We start from the raw sequence: 7,136 nt of genomic DNA, 5'->3' as shown, positions 1-7,136 counted from the left end.
TTGTCAAAATCTATGATAGCTGGACCTTCTGGTTCACATTAGTGTGAAGAGAAAACTGCTGTTGAGCTGACACATTGATAGATTACGAGTTCTGCTGAAGAATAGCTAAAAATGGTGATTCAATCTTGTCGCTACTATATAAAAAATAAATAACAGAAGTGGAGATGTTACTCATGATATCTTTTATCAAAATCCTTAAGGGTTCTGGTGTATTGAACACGTTCTCCTTCTAAGAGCTTTTGGCTGTATAAAAATATCGGTGTGAGTAAATGAAACTAAATTGGCTTGTTAAAAAAATAAATAAATAGGGAGAGCTTTTGTGCCTTAAGTTTTTTTTTAGCAGGGAAATAAAGATTGGAATATGAAAGAACTGCTTTTTAAGGTGGTAGGTTTTTGCCTTTTCAGTCTTTACAATACAGACTCTGGTCTTGCAGTGATGAAATGGAGAACTGCAGGATTATGAAACAACTAAACACGAAGGGCAAATCTGACTGAAAGAGACAGAGATATCGTTGCAATTATTTAAGACTTAGCTGGGTTAGTTCCTTCACTAACTTCAATCAATACAGTCCCCTTGAAATCAATAGGGTGATACAGATTTATTCAAAACATACCTGGCATGTAAGATAATGCGTCACCTTCTGTTAGGACACGTAAACATAAACACATGTGGAGAGGACTCTTTTCTATATATCCCTTCAACCTTTAAATACTCAAAACTGCACTTTTAGAAGAGGCATTTATGTACTTCTGCTATTTTACTCCTGTATCTCCGTCGGTATGAATCCTGTGTGGTCATTTACACTAAAATAAAGTCAGGTCCAAACGCTGACTTCAGTCCTCAGTGCTCCGTACTTATCTGTGCTGCTGCAAATCACCAGGAAGGGCTCAAGATGGCAGGGAGCCGGGGCCTTGCTGGCTGCTGTCTTCCTCCTGTGAAAATCACCGAGCGCTCCCACTGCTCATTTCTGAATCACCCAAGGCATCCTGCAATAACAGAAAGGAAACAAGACTTCACAATCCTCATCCTCACCGATGGAAGAGCAGGTAAGGGGGAGGAGGAAACAGAAATGGGGAGGGGGGGGGAGGGAGAGGGGGATTTCTCATTGCAGGCTCCCCTTTCCAACAGAAAAGGAAACCCTAACATAAACTTCATTATTATCACCAAGACAAAAATGGCATGCACTTCAGATTTCTGATTTCAAGGGTTTTTTGTTTGTTTTTTTTTTTTTTTTTGGGGGGGGGGGGGGATGTTCTTCAGATTATTTATTTATTTAACTAGGGGCTCTCCAGTGTATTCGCAGCTTCTCCCACAATAACGTTTCTGGTCGCATAGGAATTTTTTTCTCTCTGAAAAGCATCTCCCCACAGCACCATGACGTAAGCCCTGCTCTGGGTTTGGGGATGGAGGGGGAGATGAGAACAGCGAGGCACAAAGTTCAGCATCTCCTCCTGCAGCACAGCACGGCCAGAATCCATGATGAAATCCCCAACTGCTCGCTGAGACAATCTGGGATGTTTAGGCAGCGCGTGAAGACACCGCGGGTAGGGGGACGAGACAAGCCACAGAAATGCGAAAGGAGAAGCAGGAAGAAATGTTTTCCGCACAGCTGTGCCGGCAGGGCAGACACTCTCTGTGTGAGCCCGCTACCAGGCGGCCGGGATCCTCTGCACAGCCCCTCAGCGCGGGGCCCGGCGCAGCGCTCGGCCCGAAGGAAGGGCGGGAAGGTGCCGCCGTGCCTCCCGCTTCCTGCAGCTCCCACAGCGCCGTTACCTCCTCGGCTGCGGCTGCCGGGCAGCCCGTCCCGGCCCGCTCCCGCTCCGTGGCCGCTCATCAGCTCCCGTGGTGAGGAGGAGGGGTTGGGGGTTAGACGTGGTGAAGGATTAAGGGAAAGAAGGGGGGAAAAAAACCCAACGTCCCTCTGCCCGCTTCCCGCCCGCGGCTGCCGCACCGCCGGGCGCACCTGACAGCCCGCGCCCCGCGCTGTATTTCCCTCCCTTAGCGACAGGGGAGGCGCGCGGCGGCCATTGGCTGAGAGCGTGTCGCGAAGCGGCCTCATTGGCCTCCCGCTCCGCCAATGGGGAGCGCTGTATCCGGGAGGCACGGGGCTGTGGAGCTATTTAAATCCAGCTCGGTGATGTCAGCGGGGGCGGCGGTTGGCGGAGCAGGGGGGCGCACGGGGGCCGCGCCTGTCAGCCCGCGTTCGTCAGTGGGCGGCGGGCGGGGAGGGGAGCGGAGCGGCCCCCAGCACCTGCCCGAGCGGCCCCGTGTGAGGAATAACGTCCCTCCGATCCTTCCCGCCTTCCCCGCAGCAGCGTTGGCTCACTTGAGGGGACGCTGAAGTGTGGGGTGTTGGTTGAGGCCTGAGGCGGTGGGCTCGCCGACTGTAGTTTTATGATAAGCCACGTAGGAAAAGCCTCTTAGACTGAGGGTGAAAGGGCTGCGGCTTGCGTCGTAACTACTCGTGCGAGTGTTTGGGGGAGGGGTTACCTTAAAGTACCTTTGCGTTGCTCTGAGTGACATCCAGTGCCTCCCCATGGTCTCTGTGGTACAATGCACGGACCTTCGTGGAATGATGGAATGCTCTAAGTTGAAAGGGACGCACCAGGGATCATCGTGTCCAGCTCCTGGCTCCACACAGGACCATGCAGAAGTCAAACCCACTGTCTGAGAATAATATCCAAATGCTCCCTGAACTCTGGCACTCAGGGCTGTGCCTGCTGCCCTGGGCAGGCAGTTCCATGCCCACTGCCCTCTGGTGAAGAACCTCTTAGTAAACCCCACCTGACCCTCCCCTGACCCACCTCCTTGCCATTCTCCTGAGGTCTGTTCCATGTAATGCGTTTTATCCCCTGACAGCCAGAGGTTTCACAGAATCACAGAATGACCCGGGTTGGAAGGGACCTCAAGGATCATGTAGTTCCAACCCCTCTGCCTGGCAGGGCCACCAAACATACACCTTTACTAGATCAGGTTGCCCAGGGCCCCGTCCAACCTGGCCTTGAACACCTCCAAGGACGGGGCATCCACAACCTCCCTGGGCAGCCTGTTCCAGGGCCTAACCACTCTCCTAGTGAAGAACTTCCCCCTAACATCCAATTTAAAGGTTTGCCTGGTTTTGATCCTAGAGGACTGCTGTGCATGGGAGGTCTGCTGGTATATACTTAATTTTCTTAGGCTACAAAGTGTACCAGTGGGGCATCATCCAGACAGATCCCATTCTGTGGGTTGCAGAGAGGACTGGTGGAAGCTGAAACCTGGATGCTTCTAGCTGGAAGCGTTCTGCTTTCTATTGTGTTCTCAGCACTGCAGTCACAGATGGAGTTGAAATTGTATGATGTTACAACAAGAAAATAAGCGCAAACAAAATCCAAATGCATTGGTGTATCTTGGCAGAAAATGTCTTGTAATTTGTTCTGCACTTCAATATGCTGGGGGCCTGTCCTGGATCTCATTCTGTTTGGCCTAAAAAAGGCTGAGTTGAATTAAAACAGAGCTATCTCACCTGATGCCTGTAATCCTGTTTGCAGCCCAGTGCTCAATACCCTGATCATTGCATGTGTTTTTTTTCTCATGTGACCCAAACTGAACCATGATGTGACCGAATTGCAAGCGCCTTCCACCCTGCGTTATTATGTCCTTTATGCTAGAAGTACACATAAACAACAGGTAACAGGCCACAAACATTTCTTAGTTTGCAGGTGCACGTGCACAGGGAGCATAGATTTTGGCTTGTGTCTGCAGGCATTTTGGTTGCTTAAAGATGGCAGCGATGTGGCTGCAGACGGCCACATGGTCTGGTGACTAGTGGAAGTGGTTCCATAAAAGCAGTGCTCTGGTGCAGTGGGTCGGACACATGGCAGTACTAAGTTCAACAGTGTTAATGCCAGGGATATGTCATAAGGAAATGATTCCTGCTGTTTTTGATTGATTTTTTTTCCCCCAGTAGTATGACTGAATGACTTCTAGAGTGGCTTGAAAGCGTCACCTTTCTCTAAAATGTCAGATCAGTGTTAGCAAGAAATGAAAAGCTGGGCAAGGTATTCGCGGTGGTCCTACAGATTCATGTGGGCTCTTGACTCCTGCATCTTTCTAAAATGTGTGGAATTAATCTCATGGTCGGATATGAATTGGAAAGAATTTCCTTACTAATCTTATGGACAGAACATTTCAGGGGGAAAAAAAAGGGAAGGGGGAGGCATTTACCCTCAGCTGCCACATGGAACATGGCTCATTTTTCAAAATCACATTTATACACATCTGTGGCATAGACTTGGGGGACAGAAAGAAATGTGAAGAGTTCATCTGGTCAGTCCTTTGATTTTGCTACCACATAGTGGGACCCAGTCTCCCTATCTCTATCCTTTTAAGTATCCAAAGAAGAAACCTCCCTGAGTGTCTCTTACAGTGTTCAACTCAGCACAGTTTTCTACTGCCTCCTTAGGTGAAGTTTAACTCAATTTTTTCTTTTTGTATCAATATACAGAACAGATTGTTCCCTTCATTTTACAATAGCTTTTACATATTTTGAAGAATGTCAGCAGAAGTGCTGTCAGTCCTCTTTTTTTAGGCTAAAAGAACTCTTAATTTGTTCAAATTTTGATCAGTTTTTTTTTTTTTCTCCAGATCTTGTTACGACTCTGAAGAAGCACAAGGTTTGCAGCAGTCTCCAGCTTTTAGTCCTACATTACCTGTTCAAGAAAGAGAAGAAAGTCTAGAGAAGAAAGGCCTAAATAACATGGTGAATAATAATAATAATAGTTGCAGATAAGATTGCCATCTCCTAGGTAAGAGGAAGCATGCACTGGAGGGAAAGGTGGATGTTACAGAAGTGGTTACTTCAGTTCAAAGAGTGCCATAGGGACGGTTGGCTGATAACTTCATTGAATGTGGAGCTTCATTAAAAAAATGAAATATATGTTTAAAGAAAGAGCATGCAGAATGATAAACAATGCTATGTCGCTGTGTAAAGCAGACTCACTGGAAATCAACTTGTGTTAAAGCACCTCATTTCTGGGGTTTCACAGGACATATAAAAGTTGCACTTAGGGCTGAGTAAACAGGGACATGGGGAAGCTATGGTGCGCATGAGTAACTGAATTTCAGACGAGGCAAATTCAGAAAACACAACTCTGGACACTGCTTCCTTCTGACCACTCTTTAGGAATCATTCCTACTCTAGACCATTGATACATGATGCTGTTGGTTTTTTTTTTTTTTTTGTTTCTTTTTTCTTTTAAGAAAATGTTTTGCAGAAGGGCCTATATGCAATGTTGTGTAGGATTCAGCTGAATTCAGGCTGCAAGTGGGGTCAGCCACAGTCTTCCATCTTAAAATATCAATCAAATTGTATTATCATTGTGTATCTTGCATTTCATCTGCCTGGAAGAAATGGACAGTTCTTTTACTGCGCGTTAATTGCAGTTTATTTTGTGATTCTGTGGTTGTTGAAAGAGAATACGTAGTTTTTTACTTTTTCATCCAGTTATTCAAGGAATGGACAGGAGGGTTTAACCACAACTTCCCTTCTGTTCTCAATCACAGCAGACATTTGGGTTTACATAGAAAAAATCTGCACAAACTGAAAATGTGAAAACCAGGGAGTGAGTGGCTCAACAGTACAAAAGGTTGCAGTGTTGAATCCAATTTTCTTGGCTGACAGTGGCTAGAATGGTTTGTTTATTTTACCTTTGGCATGGCCTTGTTCCTCACTTCAATGTAAATTTTTCTTAGATGTTTTTCTTTTATTGTTTAGTCATCGCTAAAGTTGGTGTTGGACGAATTAGTTTTAGGCACCGCTGGACACTAATTGTATTAAAACAGGCTTTGGCACAAAAACCTGTTTGGTTTTGACTGTTTCCTCATAGAAATGAAGTCAGTAATGAGTCTTGTTATGGAGTGAAGCATGAAATCAGCTGTTAATTCGTTTGGATGAGCAGGTTTTTCTTCTTGTTGAGACTCTGAATTCAAATGGAAGGTTGTATTAGAAGCATGTTCATGGCTCTGCTGCAGACAATTCTGTACATCTCAGTGCTTCAGAAACCAGCAGGCTACACCAGCAGGCCTCCAAAAGCAACACAAAATGGTAACTGTTGTGTCTGTTTTGCTTGAAAGCTGTTCTGTCCTGTCTTGGAGACAAGTCTTGAATTCTGAGACGATTTTGTACTTCTAGCAATGCAGTTGGCAACACTATTCCTGGAGGAATAAAATGCTTCAATCTTTATGTGTGTTGGAACCAATGGCCTTTCTAGCAGTCAGTGGGAGACTTTAATATGCCAAAAATGCAGACACGGACTCCTCTGCCGGAAGAAATTGGCTTAGATTAGAGTGTAGAGACAAGTGTTAATTAACTAAATATGACTACAACATACAAAAGTTCTCTGAGAGTGCAAGTTAACATCTAAGTCACCTCCTTTGCTGTAGTGTCAATAGGTCAAAACTGTAAACAGTCATCTGCTTAATTTCACAGCCATTATTTTGAACGCTAATACAGTTTTTCTTATCTCTGCTACACATAAAGCCATTATTTGTGCACAATATTTTTTGAATGCGCTGTGGCTCAAATGTATATTTTGCTCCCATCAGCTTCCTCTATAGTGTTGCCCTGTTAGCTCTAGCAACAAGCATCTTTCAAAACCTTTAGTAAACCTGCTACTAGTTTGCCAGAGACAAACACGTTGGAACTGGTGACCATCTGGGATTATTAAGAGGGTGGTTGTGGTGGTACTCAGTAGAAGGGCCAGATCACCAGTTAGGCCATCTAGGATTGCAGGGAAGAGATAAGGATTTGAATAAAGCACATTCTCCATTCTGGCAGTCAAACTGTTGATACACTTGTTTTCTTGCATCCCCACTGTGGCTTGCAAAAGCTGTTCCACCTCCAAAATGTTGCTGAGGGTGATGCTGATGAAAATGACATGCAGGCATGCTTTACCATTTATGCATTTCAGTCACAATAAAGGAGAAGAATAAAATAGTCCAACCCATCTATGAAGAACAGAAGGGTTATTTTTCATCGCTAAGATTTAGGGGACTTATAAAATTTTATTGATCACTGTTTCTAAAACTGTCTTGAACTGTAGCTTTCCTGTTGCAGCAAAGCCACATGACTAGTATCTTGCTATTTGGTTTTCTA

At 45.4% G+C, this 7,136-nt stretch overlaps 1 long non-coding RNA gene across 1 annotated transcript; it reads right to left on the bottom strand.

The window, feature by feature from the left end:
• Window positions 1-584: 584 nt before the first annotated feature.
• LOC107311899 (uncharacterized) lies at window positions 585-1,981 on the bottom strand. Its single transcript, XR_001554287.3, has 2 exons — window positions 1,775-1,981; window positions 585-987 (listed from the first exon to the last, which is right to left on the bottom strand). It is a non-coding gene; the product is annotated as an uncharacterized LOC107311899 (long non-coding RNA).
• Window positions 1,982-7,136: the final 5,155 nt, after the last annotated feature.

Source organism: Coturnix japonica, chromosome 3 (assembly GCF_054131305.1).
Source record: "Coturnix japonica strain WE chromosome 3, WE-NBRP24, whole genome shotgun sequence".
Taxonomy (NCBI): domain Eukaryota; kingdom Metazoa; phylum Chordata; class Aves; order Galliformes; family Phasianidae; genus Coturnix; species Coturnix japonica.
The sequence above is the reverse complement of the archived record's forward strand: the minus strand, read 5'-3'. Positions and strand labels throughout refer to the sequence as shown.